Genomic DNA, 19,459 nt, shown 5'->3' with positions numbered 1-19,459 from the left:
TTTGGTTCCATTTGTACGCTGGCAGAGTTAAGTGGGGGACCTTGAAATGTGAAAGTTTGAGAAAACACTGTTCTAAAAGTGTTGTTTAAAACAGGCTGAGACAGTGAGTGTGCGGCTGCGTGTTGATGTGATGTGACAGAGTGTGCTGGCAGGGCACTGTGACCTCTGACAGAAGCTCGTTGACCCCTGCCTCCTCCTGCTTGACCTCCCATAGGTCAATATATAGACAGGAAGAGGCTCATTAGCCAGGCCTCTGGCCAATCACAGGCCATTTAGGCGTCAAACATTCGCTGTCCGGTGGAAACCTTGTATCGGGGGGCGGCAGTGGCTCAGGGGTAGAGTTGCCGTCTTATAGAACACGGAGGGTTCCCGAGTTGTTGAGTTGGCGGGGTTCCCAGTTCGATCCCGGGCTCCCCCAGAGTTAAGATGGTTGCACACTGCACTGCGTGTTTTCGTTGCGTTTTGGAAATCCGAAAGCCGTAGGCCAGGGAGAGAGAGAGGAAAGGGAGAGAGAGTAAGGGACGAAAATTGAAACAAAAATCAACCCTGGTCCGAAAATAAATACGAAACTGGCGTTGATTTTTTTATTTATGCGCCCCGAAATTTACTCCGATATTCGCCCCGAAAAACGCAGCAGTGTGCAAAGACCTTTAGTGTCCAAGAGTCCTTGTAGTCAGGGGATATTAATAAAACCTGGGAATAAATTCCTTACCAAACTATTCTTCACCAATGTGTTGGTAAAGGTGTCTAGTAACATATCTAACAAAGATTGAAATTCAACATCTCCAGGAGAATCTTTGACAGCTAGAATCATTCTGGGTCTCATACGACTTTTCGCCTCTCTGTTTCTGTTTGTTTCTGTATCCTCCTCCTCCTCCTCGCTTACACACACACACACACACGCACGCACGCACGCAGACTCACACGCACACGCACACGCACACGCACACACACACACACACACACACACACACACACACACACACACACACACACACACACAGAGAGAGGGAGAGCGAGAGAAAGTTTGATCCAACATTAAGGAATGTGCTGAACTAAAGGGTAAAAGTTATGATCAGAGTTGAAAATTGTATGAAGTCACCCAAATCTCTGGGCCGGTTCCTCTCAACACCTGGGCTGTACTTTCCCCACGGTGCTGGGGCTCCATGAGAGAGAAGAGGGCCTTTGATGGAGCAGAGGGCTTGCGTGCTGGGACTGTGGACTTTAGGGGTTAGCTTAAACCCTGGCCTGGGACTGTGGACTTTAGGGGTTAGCTTAAACCCTGGCCTGGGACTGTGGACTTTAGGGGTTAGCTTAAACCCTGGCCTTGGGTCTAAAGCTCCCCTCTCCAACCAGACACACGCAGGGCTGCAGGAATACAGCGAGGCAGAGCAGACTGATACTCAGTCATAGTACGATACTTCAGGGGTCTTCAACGTTTTCAGGCCAAGGACCCCTTAGTTGAGAGAGAGAGATGAAGCAGGGACCCCCCACAACCTGTTCATAGATTCATTTGGATTTATGTCAATTTGTGTTTTCAGATATTTAAAGGGGAAGACCACCCGTTTTCAATATTGAACTATGTCATTAATATACCTTAGAGGAGTTGTGTGGAAATAGAAAAAAGGTTCCCCCCCTTCTGTGTTGCCTAGAACTGGAGGATTGATTTGGGGGTTTGTATTGTAAAGTACAACTTGATGACATCACCCCAAAATCAATCTTCCAGTTCTAGGCAACACAGAAGGGGGGGAACTTTTTTTCTATTTCCACACAACTCCTCTAAGTTGTATTAATGACAGTTCAATATTCCCAACTACACCAAAGCTCTTTGCTAAAAATAGACGATCTACAAGCTCACAACGCCTCGCGCTGCGAGGCGTTGTGAGCTTGTAGATCTTCTATTTTTGTCTAAAGCTCTCAGAATATGGACGCTAGGGTTCAAATGCTTAATGTATAAAAAAGGACCCCCTAGAGGTCCCGGACCCCCTGTTGAAGACCCCTGTGACACTTCATCTATATCTATATCTATTAATTCAAGAACCCTGAGTGGGTTGGACCCAATGTCTGTCTATAGTAGTGGGTTGGCTTAAAAAATATATCAAAACGAAGCGGATACAAGCGCCAAACTTTTTTTTAGGCTTCTTTAGGACCTAACGATGTATTTTAGCCTTGTGTACCAAACGTTATTTTGAAAATTATCCATAGAATGATCCATACCAAGTTGGTCTCCCAACTCCCATCGACTTTCTATAAAGGAGGAAAATACCCAGAAAAAAAATCTGCTTTAAGTAGGATGTGAGGGGTCTAACTAGGGGTTTGTCCTGATTCTAAATCCATTGCAAGCATTTGTTTTGCACACTAGAAATGGCCCCACAAAACGATGGTTTAGTGATGAGTCATCACTTTTCACAGTTTTGTGGGTGTTTTTGGGGGCCATTTCTAGCCCAAGGGAAGTTTTTTGTGCGTCCTCCTTTTTGTGCTGTATAGAAAGTCAATGGGAGCCCAACTTGATATGGATAATTCTATGGGTAATTTTCAAAATAAAGTTTGGTACCCAAGGCTAAAATCCATCGTTAGGTCCTAAAGAAGCCTCAAAAAAAGTTTGGCGCTTTTATCCGTTTCGTTTGGATAATGTCAATTACCAAGGTTAAGCAACCACAGTACAGTAGCACCTTTCAGACGGGGCGCGGTCACCGCGGTGCTGAGGTGAAATTCGATAGGAATAACGGTTTCTGAGACATGGGTCACTCCCTCCAGTCCTCAGCGACACACGTGTGGAGGTTGAATGAACGACGTGCACAAAGACATGTGACGTCCATTGATATGCATCGTTCCGTCTAAATAAAGAAATGATGTAAAGTAAAAAAAGACACGCAGCCGTTGCACGTGTGAGGATTTCCGGTACATTGACTGTATATGTATGGTCAAAGTACCACGGCTGACCATCTGTTCTGTCTGGTTATCGTGTGCATGCGCATGTGTCCCTTATTTCCTATGTGTTTGCACAATGTGCGCACGTGTAGCCTACCTCACCTGCGTGTGGCTACTTGTATGACTATATATAGTATGGGACTATATATAGTATCACCGCGCTGATGCATCTTCCCGCACGTTGTGTCTATGTGTGCCCTAGTCCTCCAAATTGTTGAGTGATAGAATGTTTTTTTCTTCTTTTTTATATTAACCACTTGAACCCCAGTGTCCATATTCGGAGAACTTTAGCCAAAAATAGTCGATCTACAAGCTCACAACGCGCCTCGCATGCAGTAGATCGGCTATTTTCGGCAAAGAGGTTTGGTGTAGAGGGGTAAAAGAGCAGACTAAGTACAGAGTGAAAGGTCAAGTTTATTAAGCATGATGGTTCAAGTGGCACTAATGTAACACGAATTGACCATACATGAAGTTAGTTAGCATTTGTTAGGTTTTAGAAACGTTTTTTTTTTTTTTTTTTTTTTTTTTGCTGATTAGGTGCATGGTCTACCTATATTATTGTTTTTCTAGATTGATATTCCTATGCATTTGGTATGGCCTATTGTTGTTGACGTACTGACATATTATCTTGCTTATTTAGTGATGTATTACCTGCTTATTGTAAGTCGCTTTGGATTAAAAGCGTCTGCTAAATGCCTAAACTGTAAACTGTCAAATATCTGAAAACACAAATTGACATGAATCCAAAATACACTGACGATTGTGCGGTCAAACAATGAAACTATATGGAATCTATGAACAGGTTGTGTTTTGATTGATTGATTGAAGAATTTATTAGAAGTTTGCAATAGAAAAAAGTACAGTTTCATGACAGTACAAATCACTGGTACAAGGTCAACTAAAAGGAGATCCTAGAAAGCCGAGGCTTATTTCCACAGGAACCACACTTTAAGTATCTCATATAACATTGAAAGACAGACGGATAGAACATAGTACTTTATCTAGGATAATATCAGTTTCAAAAGCATGACATCAAATACAAAGGCAGAAAAAAGAATAATAAAAAAGGGGGGGGGGGGCATGGGGGCTTAGTCTGTGGGGTTTAGTGTGGGGGTCCCTGCTTCATCTCTCTCTCAACGGAGGCGTTGAAGACCCCTGCTGTAAGACATTCTGCTAAATACCTAAATTGTAAACTGTCTATTTCTGTGACTGTGCATGTGTTTGTGTTTGTGTTGGTCTGAGGGTGTGTGCTATTCCACACATTGGCGTAACCCCATCCTCCCTTTGGCCCAGGCTAATATGGACATTATAATAGTATAACGTGTCTCTATTGTTTCAACACGGAAACTCGAGGAGCTCCTCAGCCTGTGTAAAATGATCCTCGCTGTCTCTCCCACTCACTCACACATACACACATGCTCACTTGGGCGTGCACGTGCACACACACACACACACACACACACACACACACACACACACACACACACACACACACACACACACACACACACACACACACACAGTTGCTTACAGGTGACCATCAACAAAACACCACCTTTGTATGCCCAAATGTCTCCAGTGTAAATCCACGGAAGTGAAATGAAAACGCTGCGTGCATGGTTCAAATCCGATGGCAGGGCCGTTTTTAGCTATAGGCGGCCGCCTAGGGCGCCATCCTAGAGGGGGCGCCGAAATGGAGGGAGTGGACCCAAACCCGCCCAAAACCCACAAAAAGCGCGCGCACGCGAGTGGAGAGAGGGGCATTCGAGAGAGCTCACCTAGAGCGCTGATCAGCCCTGTCCGATGGAGAGTTTTTCCCCCCCAGACTCCTTTGGGTAGTTTTGGATTGCATCATATTTCCCAGGGGTGTTGTTGCCTGGATTATTTATGAAGCATAAACGGAAGAGAAATATTCTATCATTCCTTCACATGAAGGAATGGGGGTCCTTCACATGAAAATATTTGAGCACCACTGACATAGAAACAGTTAATAAAAAAATATATAAAAAAAAAAAAACTTACATTTGAAATATTCAAAGACAAATTTTCAAGATTTTTTTTTTTTATCTACAAGCTCGCTGTGAGCTTGTATATCTGCTATTTTTCAATAGTTAAAGCACAACATCCTTGTGAATCCTTGTACTGAATTTGGTGTGACACCCCTGTGTGCACACCCCCGGGGCACAGGACTGGATGATTAAATGACAAAAAGGTTGAAATGTGGAGAAGCAACGTCTCTGTTCCGACAGTGTCAATATCGGCCTATATATTACGCAAAATCCTGGCAAGAAAAATCCCATTACACAGTGACCCTCATTAACCTGTCTAGGGCAACATTCAAGAGATTCAAGATATACATTTGTCACATATAGTAAATAACACAGTACATAAAGTGAAATGAAAGAGAGAGAGAGAGAGAGAGAGAGAGAGAGAGAGAGCATGGTTGCTGTTCAGGAAATTCCAGCCATTCCTGTGTAATTCCTCTGATCGTTGGCTCTCTCCATTCTCGGTCATGTGCACGTACGCGCCCACATACGCCCACGTACGCACACACACGTGCCCAGTCTGCCCACGTACACACACACACACACACACACATGCATGTGCGCACATAGACATCAAAGGGGGCTTGAGCCCCTGCCCTTTTATCCGTCTGTAAAAAAAAAGTTTTTGCTATGGTGAAAGAATAACTGAAGGCAGCATGATAAGATTAAAATGTTTAATATGGTATAGATATCATTTTCAGTGTTAAACGTCAATGTCATGATGTTTTGAACAAATAACTAACGCAGGAGAATGACGCTGAGAGATGCCAATCAGGTCACAATGCCCAGGATCCAGGATAACAAAATGATATCTGGCCTTGCTACTGGGGCCAATAACACGAAAACATCTGATGCACAATGTTATGTTTAATTGTCCAATCAGAATGTGACTAATGTATTCTGTAAACTCCATATATCTGTGAATCATTATGCTTTATGCTCAGAGAGAAACTATGGGTGAAGTTGTTCTCTACTGTACTTGTACAGTACAATCTAAACTCGGACTATAATTTCAATACAACTAACTCAAAACCCAATTACACTGGTGTGGACTCATTTCTTGTGTGGAGTACGTTATTATGGTTGGGAAAAACTGTTCATCAATATGGAATATGATTTTACATTTCCATCAATGGTCCATTCGATTGCCGGATTAGCTCCGAGGAGATATTGGTCTCTTCCGCTGCTAGAACCAGTTAACAACCAGCCGGGGATATTATCAGACGTTTCCCCTGACTCCCACGGAAAGGACTATCTCCCACACGTTTTTTCCTCCTGCGCGAGGAGAAATTACCTTGGGACGCCCCGAGCACAGGGAGGCAGAAAACACCTGCCGAAATCTAAACAACCTTTTTACCAACGGAACAATTGCACCATTTTTGAGCTTGAAGCCTCTCTCCAAAGCTTGGAGAATGAACTGATAACAGCCGTAACGGCTAAGATAGACGATGAGGAAATGAAACAGTTGTTTCTAGGTGCCCCACAATTGCACCATTTTTGCCCATATGGAGAAAGGAATTCAGATATGATGACTCTCTCCCACATCAACATATCGTCTGAAGAAAGCCGAAATGGAGGCGGCCAGGTTTGGCTCTCTGGCACAGTTCCACACCAGGAGCCTTTCACGGACGGTCTCTCCCCCCTCATCTCTCCGCACAGAGATTTTGAGAGGGCAACATGCTTCATCCCCTGGTCCAAATTCAACAGAACCCAGGTCATACGTTTATACCTGCTGTCTTAAGAGGCTAGCTAGCTCTTAACACAGCTGCGTTTTTATTGTTTAATGTTTTGTAGTCTATTGTTTTCGTCGCCTTTTGTTACATGTTTTGAGGACATAGCAGCCGTTTGGCCGCGGAGATTGCTTGTCCAAGTTGGGTATCAGCACGAGACTTTGTTAGATTTCAGGTATACTCCAGAACGGCTGCGGTTTCAAGTTCTGAGAAAAAAATCTTTATGATGAGTATACTCCAGAACGGCTGCGGTTTCAAGTTCTGAGAAAAAAAAATCTTTATGTGTTGAGCCAGAACATATTCTTGTTCTGAAGAAGTCTTATCGGCCAGTGCGGTACACCAACAACGGCTGTTTCAAGCCACTTAATCACATAAGAAATAGCGTGGTTATTTTAATTAGGAGATTTCACTTTATGCTCTAGAACCGAACGTTCTGACGGAAATCTTCATGCTTTAAGCTTCGTTTTCGTCTTATCTTATTTTATTTTTAATTTCCGTCTCAGGCCACTCTGAGATGTTGAATACAGGAGCTTTTTATCTCAGTGCTCCCAAGAACATTTTTAAAGAAACATGACCATTCAAGCTAAAGAAGCCCCTGCTCCGAGAAGCAGTGTTTTTATCGTGTAAAACCTGGAACCACACGGATGAGATGTTACAATCTAAACCCAGAACCTCCTTTTAACCTGGAGTTATTCTGGAAGATCAGCGGGGAATTCCATTTACCAACAATACCTAAAACCTTTCCTGGAAACATTTCAATGGATATGCAGAGCTGCGGAGAAATTGGACATTATTGCCACTGGATGCCACTCAAATCTCATTAGGAAGGAACAGCGGAGAAATTGGACGTTATTGCCACTGGATGCCTTTCACTCACAACGCGATGGGACGCGTTGTGAGCTTGTAGATCTGCAAACCTCATCAGGAAGGAACAGACAACGCAAACAATATTTTCAGATGCTGAAAGGCTTGACAACACACCACCCCCCCTCCCCAGCCGAACCTGGCTGGCACTGCGATGGGGCGCGTTGTGAGCTTGTCGATCTGCTACGTGACTTTCATGGATTACAATGTCCCGAAAAGAACAAACACTCTTGACCCTTGGGACGCCCCGAGATGATGGTACTATATATTTTGTTTACTTTTGACTAAGAACGACTTCTGGAAAGAAAAAAAAAAAAGAAAAATCAAGTTCTGACTGACAAACCTGTGTGTTAAATGTTTTTGATAATCTATCTCTGTCTAATCATCTCTAATCCCCTTTTCCTCCCCGGGTTACAACTATTATGAAAAAAAAAAAGGGAAACTAAAAAATCAAACCAAGTATGAAGTGAGCAGTGCTCATGTGTTCTGTGCAGTGCTTATCTCGCTTATGCTGCTGGCTTGCTGCTTGCCCGCGCTCGCTTGACCGATGCTTACATTTTGGTTTATTATTGTTTTATTTTGGAAAAAAAAACTATGAGGGGATTGCTGGAATTGTTTTTTATTTCATTTTTCTTATTTTTACCTTGAGAGGCCACGAGCCGATTCAGTTTCTGTGTGACCTTGCTCTCTCTTTCTCTCTCAAAAATGGGTTTCATTCGCTCTTGTTCTGTATAATCTACTGTTTACATTCTAATACAGGGCTTGATAACAATGTGCTGGGGTTATATTTGAATCTGTCTTGGGTTTTTCTCCCTCTGTATTGTGTTCTAACTCACTTGCCTGGTTTGCAAAACTAGGAATTATTTACACATATGACTGTCTCTCCCTCTCTCTCTCAAAGGGGATCTCATTCACTCTTGTTATGACTGCACTCGTACTCAATAACAACCAACGCTTGGGTTTATTTGAATGTTTATATATGATGCCCCTAACGTCTTAATAATTTTTTTTCTCCCTAATGTATTAATTCTTTTTCACCAATGTGGTAGGGATTATTTTTACTTTATTTATTTCATTTTAGGGGACAGGACGGACTCGACCTGGATAGACAGGTATCGTGGAAGGAACTCCACTAACTCGCTAACCAACTTGACTGACACTCAACTTGACGGACTGACGGTTTTATTTCAATTTTATTTTAGCCAGTTTAATTTCATGACTGTTTATTTTATTTTAACCCATTTTCTCCTGTCCTCCTGTTTTGTCGTGAAAACCGTTCCTCTTGCAGAGAACGTGTAAACAACTGACTTGTTTTCATTCCTTTCTAAAACAACTGATAATACAGGTCTGCTAGAAGACAGGCCTTCAAGGTCAGAGGGTCTGTGTGTGGGAGATCTGTCGCCAACTCAACATTTTAACTCTAGATCCTCAATTATTTAGTAATCCTGTTTTTTTAAACCACACCTTATGGACATGAACCAAAAACATTTACTTTTACCATTCTTAACACATAAACTGCAGTATGGGTTAAGGATGGAAGAGGCCTAGCCCTGCTTTACTCAACCTTTAATTTCTCATGTTGGTTTATTTTTGGTAATACTTTATCCTCTTTACTTGAGTAAAAGCAGGCTGAGACGGTTCCAAAAACAATTTAGATGGCTGGGCTCCATTCAAACCCGTTCAGTCAAATTCCACAATTATTACAACCCTACTGGGCTTATACGGGATTACACATTATGAAAAAAAAAAAAAAAAAAAAGACATTATGATTATGTTATGTTTCTATTTAATTTTTCTTATTTTTATTTCTTTAAAGTTTCATTCATTTTCTGGTTAGAGAGGCTTTAAACAGGCCTCGCTAACTATTGTATGGTACACTTCCCCCCTCACAGGCCTGGAAGCTCACTCTAACTCTGACAGTGAGCAGAGTCATTGTCCTTTACTGTACCTCGGTACCCTACTGTACCTCGGTACCATCTGTTTCTCATTTAACCATATTTTAACAAATTATCCTCCAAACAAAACAATTTTTGTCACACCCAATATTTTTGGCTGTGGCAAACGGGAGGGAATGTGTTTGGAGAATTTCATTTTCTGAATTCATATTTCATTTTCTGAATTCATATTTTATTTTCTGAATTCATATTTCATTTTCTGATTTCATATTTACATATTTCATTTTGTTTTCATCTCATTTTATTTCAGAATATATATATATTTCACTTTGCTTAACCATGTTTAAATCTGTTTACCCCTAACAGAACAAACTTAAAGGGACTACACCATGAATTTACATTTTTCCAATTTTTATGTATTTTCTTGGTGTCCCGCCAGCAACTTCTATCCTCACAAAGTCCTATTTCTGACCATTGTGTCTTTCTCAGTTTATGGGCAGATCTATGTTAGCATGTCTCAGAACGGTCCTGATTGTGAAAGGTCAGATTTGTGATGTCACAAGGCCTGAGAAGGAGGCAGGAGGAGCTGGGTGAGGGTTGGGGAGGGGTGGGCAGGCCTGAGAAGGAGGCAGGAGGAGCTGGGAGAGGGTTGGGGAGGGGTGGGCAGGCCTGCTGAGCAGGAGGTGGGGAGGAGTGTGGGGCCAAAACTGTCTCAATAGCGCAGTCCTCCCACTCAGGACAAGGTGGTACTGCAGCTGAAAATGCTCTGAAAGCCAGGCAGAAATGACAGGGGCTCTGTATTCAGGAGTGGTAATTTAGCCTCAAACCTTTTCAAAAACGTTTTTGGGACACAAACAGTGTTATATAAATTATTTTTAAATGCATGGTGTAGGACCTTTAATACAATTTGACACAAATGGTGTCCCTTGGTGATGTATATCTAAAACAAATCAAACATGTCTATACCTAAATACACACAATGGTCTTAACTTCCATGTAATTCTGATGTTTATTCTATTTTTCAGACTTATCTATTTGATAGACGGTCCATATCTCTTCCCATGATCTGTGAGGAAGGATCATTTTTCGTGAGTACGAGGATTCAAGTCACCTGAGTTCCTATATCATTTTTGTTAATATTTACAGTTGTCTTGTCCCAAAATGCAACTCTCTTCTTTTGATAAGATCTCATAGCCTCGTCCTGGAAATGTTAAATACTGTCATATTAAGTGTATAAAACCTTACTGAAATGATGAGGACAGAGGTCCTATACCTTACTGTTGTGGAGTCAAAAAAAGGTCCACCCTGGCTGGGACATATCGCGAAGGTCATAGGTCAAGCAAGGAATGGACCATGACGCTCCACCACACTAATCAAATTTTCAAAATTCTACATTCGTCAATCTCAGGTGAGGCGACTTCACCAAACAAATCAAAACGTCAAAAATATATATATATATATATATTCTCTTTCATTAAAGGCACTCTTTGTAGTGCATCCCACCATAAACCCAGGTGAGGCTATGAAGAAACTTTGGAAAGATTCTAAATTTAGTGATAAAGTTTGTCATGGTGCGACAGGACAATGTTTGTTATTGATGGATCAAAGGTTTCCTTTTTCTATCAATATATTTTAAGGAACGTGTGATTTTCTCCTCACTCTCATAAAAATATTCTAACTCATGTTATCTAAACTTAAACAGGCCCCAAATTAAACAGGCCTTATTTGAGAAAATATCCTTGGCACTCCCCCTAATGATTCCAAATTATACAGTCCTTTATCTTTCATTATCAAAATATTTTTACCTTTGGTTGTATTCTGATTTAAATACCTTTAAAAATACTTAAATACCTTTGGAAATATACAGTTCTTTTGACTCTCCTCTTTAAAAAACTTAAAGCTATCGAAATGTTTTGACTTAAATTGTTCAATTATTATGTTCTGTTTCAAATACCTTTAAAAAGTTTAACCCATGTTTTCTTCCCTTGTTGTTTTATTATCCTTTGACCCTTTAACACTTCAAATGCTATCTCACGGGGGATTGATAAGATTAAAATGTTTAATATGGTATAGATATCATTTTCAGTGTTAAACGTCAATGTCATGATGTTTTGAACAAATAACTAACGCAGGAGAATGACGCTGAGAGATGCCAATCAGGTCACAATGCCCAGGATCCAGGATAACAAAATGATATCTGGCCTTGCTACTGGGGCCAATAACACGAAAACATCTGATGCACAATGTTATGTTTAATTGTCCAATCAGAATGTGACTAATGTATTCTGTAAACTCCATATATCTGTGAATCATTATGCTTTATGCTCAGAGAGAAACTATGGGTGAAGTTGTTCTCTACTGTACTTGTACAGTACAATCTAAACTCGGACTATAATTTCAATACAACTAACTCAAAACCCAATTACACTGGTGTGGACTCATTTCTTGTGTGGAGTACGTTATTATGGTTGGGAAAAACTGTTCATCAATATGGAATATGATTTTACATTTCCATCACAGCATTCAAAATAATTGCCTTGTCCAAACTGTCCTGAACTTGAATGCAGCTTCTTATGTTGAAAGAATTGCCCTCTCTGTGTAGAAATACATGCCTTACGGCACATTTCCAGTATTGACTTGGTTATGCTCATGCAGTTCAGTTTGGTATCAAGCACCGAATTTTGACGAAAATAGCAGACCTCCAAGCTCACAATGCGACACGTTGTGAGCTTGGAGGTCGGCTATTTTCGATATTTCCACCAAAAGGCCCTTTTAGAAATGTCAGCCCCTGCCTCTCTAACATTCTCTGCACGTCCCTGCACGCACATGCGCGCACGCACACACACACACACACACACACACACACACACACACACACACGCACACGCACAGATGACAGAGTGGGGGAGGGGAAGAGGAAGTCCTCGTCCTCCAGTCTGTCCTCCCTCTTGTCAACACCGTATCTGTCTTCCCCCGCTCACCCCTCGACCTCCGACCCCTCGCTCCACTTAATAACAGGAAGTGATCGACTCCCCGCGGTGGAAAACCGAGCGGAGGAAAATAAAGCTCTTGTCCTCCCCTCTCGCTCTGTTCTCATTCCATTATCCTCCACGCATTTATTTTCCCCCCTGGTTTTGAATCGACTATTATAGCATTGTGTTTAAAGAGCAACTTTGTTTTTTTGCAACAAACGGGTTCATGTTTTAGATTGTGAGTAGAGAAAAAAGTGTTTTCATTTTCATTTAGTGCTTTCTATCGTTTTAGCGGTTTTAGCGATCTTGACCTCAGTACATATAGGGCATGCGTGCAAGTGGCTAAATGTCTTTTTAGACACAATAAGCCTGGCGATTTCCATTCATATTCTGTTAATATTTTACGACTTAATTTGGTTTAATTCAGATTATTTCGTCCGGAACGGTTTGTGACACCCATTCCTGATGTGAATATCCATACACGTATATATATCGCCGATGTCGGGTGGAAACCTCGTATCTCCAAGTTTCAAATTTGTACGTTCTTTCGCTAAGCAAAGCCCTGCTTCATCGTACAAGGCCGTCGCACAAAAGTAGTGAAAACAGCAGATCTACAAGCACACAACGCCTCGCGGTGCGAGGCGTTGTCTGCTTGTACACTTAGATCGGCTGTTTTCACTAGTTTAAATATTTTTTAAAATGATAAATGCAAAACGAACGGTTTTGGAAGTACAAGGTTTTCACCCGACAACGATGATATGTTTTTATATTATTTTAAGAAACTGTGTGTGTGTGTGTGTGTGCGTGCGTGCGTGCGTGCGTGCGTGCGTGCGTGCGTGGGTAGGGGGGGATTGTGTGGGGTGATCAGGTCCAAAGTTCAGAAGAGAGGGTATGACGTTCACCTCTTCTCCCTCCCTCCCTCTCTCTCTCTCTCTCTCTCTCTCACGCACGCACGCACACACGCACGCACGCACGCACGCACACACACACACACACACACACACACCATGAACACAGTGCTGAGAGAGGAGCATGCTATGACATTGTCCTATTAATCCTTGCTAAGCAGCTTTGGTTGTGAGTCAGGAAGAAGACTATATGAGGTGTCTTCCCCTCCTGTTTGGCCTAGCATCACAGCAGCAGTCCTGCTGCGTAGCCATGGGATATCTATCCTCACTGTACTGCATTCTTTGTATTGTTTACACTATACATTCAAGTTAATTAGCCACTTAAAGGACCAAAATGACTTTTTTCTATTGATTACTCATGCCATGGAGACTTGAGTTCCCCAAATGCACTCGGGTCCCCATCCGGAATCAATGGGGCAAATATATTGTAATCAAAAATTTGTCTTAGGAATGCAACAAAAACCTAAAGATATTATTGAACTCAAGTTTCCATGGCATGAGTAATCAATAGAAAAAAAAGTCATTTTGGGGGTGAACTACTCCTACAACTCCAGCATCCATATTCCAGGTATAAACCGTTGCAGAACATAGCTATAGGTTAGGGCGCTAACCCAAATGGAGGCAAAAGCGGTTAGAGTAGTCATTTGTCCAGACAAATAATTTGCAATGCAGGCAAATCATTTATATCAGGGGTCAGACAGTAAGTTTGGCCTCAGGCCATGTTATTTTCATTTTATTTTCTTTACATATCTACTGCATAGTACTGTGTTCTATTCGTCGGTCATTCAATGTTATATGAGATACTTTAATGTTCCTGTGGAAATAAGCTTAGTCTTTTCATGGATCTCCTTTTAGTAGACCTTGTACCAGTGAATTGTACTGTCATGAAACTGTACCTTTTCCTATGCAAACTTACCAGTACCAGTGAACTGTACCGTCATGAAACTGTACCTTTTCCTATGCAAACTTCTAATAAAGTCTTCAATCAATCAAAGCCATGTTATTTTTCATTTTAATGTTTTCTTCCCCTAAGCCATTAGATGCTAGAACACCATCAATGACTGTGGACCTGGATCACGCAACAATCTACCTTATTATACAATAATAACTATATTGCTAAAAAGAAGTGTATGTCTGTGGTAGAAGTTCTAGGGGTGGGCAATATAATCGATATGGCAATACATTGCGATAGTTTATTTGCCAATACTGTATTGATACTTCAGGCTGTAGTATCGCGATTCTTTGAGGAAAATAAAATATATTTTCTCATGCAAAGGAACAGGAGTGTCAGGAAAAGTTCCTGACACTCTGCTGCCTCTAGATGTCGCTTTACTATAGTAGCTACTTCCCCTTCCCATGGTTCAGTGAGTGAGGTGTCTCGAGAAAATGGCTGCGAACAACAAAAACAACAACATTAGAGCAGCGTCTTCAGCTTTTAAAGCTGATATGTATCGTATCGCAAAGATTCACAAAATATTGTGATACTATTGCATCGTGACCCAAGTATCATGATACGTATTGCATCGCAAGATTCTTGCCAATATCCACCCTATAGGTAGCCTCGCGTAGCCAGGCTTACTCATCTGCGAAGAGAAAAGCCTGGTCAAGATATGAGGCAGAGACCGTTCTAGGAGGTGGGGCTGAATATTCGCGGAGGTTGTCGTCTTTTCACAGTGCAGTGTTCCTGCAAACCTATTCCCCGCTGGAATAATAACGTGTCTACGTCTCCTGCTCCGTCGGTTGCGCTCACAATAAACAATATATAAACTAAAACATTGATTCAGGTGATGTTACACCTATTAAGAGCGAGTTAAGAGCTACAATCTATTTTAGTTTTTTTCGCTGGGGAATGTAAACATACCCGCACCGCATGACGTAACTTCCGTTAAACACAGACTTCCGCTAGAAATCTTGGAACCAAGCGGAAGTCATATCTTGGCCAGGGTGCCCTATAGGTAGAACTACTCATAGAATTGTATCGCTGGCAGGGCCATTTCTGGCCTGCTGCCTACCACTGATTTATATTCTCTCACTCAGGCAGATATCATTTTGATGCTTGGCAAAGAAAGACATGACACGTTCCGTGAGACATTTTGGGGAACCGCAAGTGATTCCCGTTTCCCAACAGCTTGTTGCCAGGATGGCACCTTCTACCATACCATCATGCTTGCGAGGCCAAATGAAGATGTCTCCCCCGCATCCCTCTGGCAAAAAAGGCTGTAAAAGGCCTGAGCTAAATAGAAACATTGAAACCGGAGGCTACAGGCACTCTACATACTTTGTACGTAGAGTAGAGACACATGGAAATTTGTAGAGACACATGGAAATGTGTTCTTTTGAAGGAATCAGTGTTATTTTTTCTCAAATTACATTATTTCTCATCTTCCCTCCCTTCTCTTTTTTTTCTCTCTCTTTGCATTCTCCCTCTCTTTTCCAACATCTTTCCCCCCAACTGCTCTATAGCTATAGCCAAAAGGGAGATTCTGGTGGAGCAGTGGAATATGACCAGTACGTCTATGATGTGCTTATGCTTTGCCAATGCTTTTGTTTGCGTATATATAGCACCAGCTCAATTATGTACTGCAGGGTTCCCCAATAGGCGGCCCACGGGCCATTTGCGGCCCGCGGGGGGCTACTGTCTGGCCCACACCAACCCCAGTAATAATGGTGGTATAAGAGCAGAAACAACACTAGTATATCGTCGTTGTCGGGTGGAAATCTCATATCTCCAAATTTGTACGTTCTTTCGCAAATCATACAAGCCCGTCGCACAAAAGTAGTGAAAAAAGCAGATCTACAAGCACACAGATCTACAAGCACACAACGCCTCGCAGTGTGCTTGTAGATCGGCTGGTTTCACTAGTTTAAATCATTTATAAAATGATAAATTCTAAATGAACGGTTTTGGACATTTTTCACCCGACAACGACGAAAACTGTTGCTGGAGTATCGGGAACGCCACCGTCGCCCCCTGCAATGTTGTGGCCCTCGGCTTGGTACCCTAGACATAATTCGGCCCTTGGGGAAAACTAATTGGGGAACCCTGATGTACTGTATATCTCTGCTGTCGGGCCGAAACATCCTAACTCCAAAATGTTCATTTTCGGGAAAATGAGCTCAAGTGGAGTTAGGAGGTTTTGACCGAATAGCGGGGCCGTTAAGGAGAACAATACTTCAGTTCTGGAAAGAAGCACCAAAATTTGACAGATTGTACCTCTTGGGTCATTCTTTAGAAAAATCACATTAGACACTTAATTTTCAAAATGGCCGCCAGTTTTAAAGATGGCCGCCTTTTCGGATATATTTTACAGTAAGCCAGACAGTTTATATTGAATTTTCATAATATTAGAGTTGTTTTGAAGGTTTTAAAACATCCTGAGTTCATTTATTACACTTTTAAAGCAGCCATAATAACCTTTCTGACTTTTGGTTGGGGTCTTTCCTCACCTGGGACCCCCCAGACAGACCCCTGAGCCTATTTAGCTCTGCTCCTGCTCCAGAACAATGTTAAATTAGATCTGAAATATGCCCTGAAATAAAAAGATTACTAGTAACAAATAACAGAGGTCTTCCACGGGGGGTCCGGGACCCCTGGGGGGGTCCTCAGAGCTACTACAGGGCCTGCCAAATCTTTTTTTTTTTCTTTTTTTTTTTACATTTTAAACTTCGAAGTGTTTTTATGTATTGTACTGTGATGGTTTATTAGTATTCTCAGTATTATTTATAATGTTTTGTGTTAAGCAGTTATGGTTGACAGCTGTTACTGGATTGCAATAATGAAGGTATTGCAACTTTTCACAGAACAACATTTCCATTTATTGCACTGCACTCACTGACAACACACACACACACACACACACACACACACACACACACACACACACACACACACACACACACACACACACACACACACACACACCTCTTTGTTATTGTCACCCCAAAACCCTCACCTTATCCTCTTATAGAGCCCATGGTCAATTACGCCCAAAGAGATTCACTACAATACAGTAATTTCAGACATGCAGGATATATATTCATCATCATCATCATCATCATCATCTTCAATGTCCAACCTATTAGTGTTGACACAGTCTCCACCATAGCATAGAGTGAAAGGCAGGTTATTTGAGCAGATGCACCGTCCCTTACAACCTGCTTTGCAGACACATTTGATGAGCTCAAGTACTGCCTTTGGAGCAGGGAGAGCAAGAAACCTGAAACCTGGAATATACCCTCCACTCTCTGAATTCCATCTATTTTCTTCGATTGGTGGAAGCACAGGGCAATTTGTCAGGTATGATTTATCCTGCATTGTGACGGAGTTGGCACGGAGGTAATGTGGTAGCAGTGCAGCACGAGTTGGAGGTAGCATCTCACCCTCCAAGTTCTTTGACAGAAATAGTTCCCATCTGAGTAATCCCAGGGTTGTTGGACCTTTTGAACTGTAAACATGGCATGCAAAATGTTCCGACTGCAATGTTGATGGAAGCTCACCATTTATAAGCTCTTGCCAAGGTCCTTGAAGCGGTTAATGGCTTGGTCATCATCATCATCATCATCAAGTAGGCATTGACCCATGTCTTTTTGGTGATTCCAACAAATGTTCTTCCCCAGTCAGCACCTGAAAAACTATGTACGCAAAGGAACCCTTGACATTTGTAACATCCAATAACTTGAACTCACTCGAATATATCAATTTCCTTTTTTTGTACTGGAGGCAAGGACTTGATAAGGAATCGGGGTATCAGCCTCTTCATGTGTTTGCACTTCCTCAAAATCATGTCCCTTGATGAAGGTCTCGTATTATGATGCCTACTTTGTCATACCTGACAAATTGCCCTGAGCTTCCATCAATTGAAAAAATAGATGGAATTCAGAGAGTGGAGGGTATGTTCCAGTCAGGTTTCTTGCCCTCCCTGCTGCAAAGGCAAAGCTCATCAAATGTGTTTGCAAAGCATTGCCTAGCGTTGCCAGCCTCTATCACACTTCGTTTTGGGAAGAGAGTCTGGGATTTCAGGAAGAGCTTTCATTTCTGGGGGGCGGGCTAAAGCCTAGTGACGCGAGCCCCAAACCACGTGCACCCCAAGCACACAACCCTGATTGGCCAACCCTTGAAGCTGGTTGAGGAAATAGAATCTCAATGGATCAGTTCCAAACCGTACTACAACACCACTACCGCCAGGGGGTGTTGTTGTGTTCGTTCTGGATTATTAACCAGGCAATGCAAAGCAGGTTACAAGGGACGGTGCAGCTGCTCACAATAACCTGTCTTGCACTCTCCTCCCTGCAAATGCTATAGTGGAAACTATCAACACTATTAGGGAGGACATGTATAGTAGTGAATTTCTTTGGGTACAATTGACCGTGAGCTCTTTAAGAGGATAGGGTGTGGGTTTTGGGGTGACGATAACAAAGAGGTGTGTGTGTGTGTTGTGTTGTCAGTGTGAGTGCAGTGCAATAAATGGACATGTTAGACTGTGCGCCCAAAGTGAGAAGTTGCAATACCTTAATTCTTGCAATCCCTGCAGTAACACCTGTGAACCTGTCTGTCTAACACACAAATGTTATAAATAATACTGAGAATACTAATAAAAACAGTTTCAAATATATTAAAAAAAAAAAGAAAGAAAAAAAACTTCCCCATCAAGATTCGGCAGGCCCCCTGTAGTAACTCTGAGGACCCCCTAGGGGTCCCGGACCCCCTGTGGAAGACCCCTGGGTATTTGCTACTACTCATTTTTGCTTTCAGAGCACAGTTACAACAACTTTAATGCTTCAGTTATGATCTAATTTAACATTGCTCTGGAGCAGGAGCAAAGCGATTACTGAGATAAGCTCAGGGGTCTGTTTGGGGGGTCCCAGGTGAGGAAAGACCCCAACCAAAAGTCAGAAAAGTTATTCTGGCTGCTTTAAAAGTGTAATAAATGAACTCATGATGTTTTAAAACCTACAAAACAACTCTAATATTATGAAAATCGGACATTAACTGGCTGGCGTACTGTTCAGAGGCAGCCATCTTGGAAACATGGCAGCCATTTAGATTTTTCAGTGTCTAACGTGTTTTATCATAGGAACAACCCCTAAGGAGTACCTGTGAAAAGTTTTAGGTTT

This window comes from Nannobrachium achirus, assembly GCF_963921795.1.
Source record: "Nannobrachium achirus genome assembly, chromosome: 6".
NCBI lineage: Eukaryota > Metazoa > Chordata > Actinopteri > Myctophiformes > Myctophidae > Nannobrachium > Nannobrachium achirus.
Note: the sequence above shows the minus strand (reverse complement) of the source record.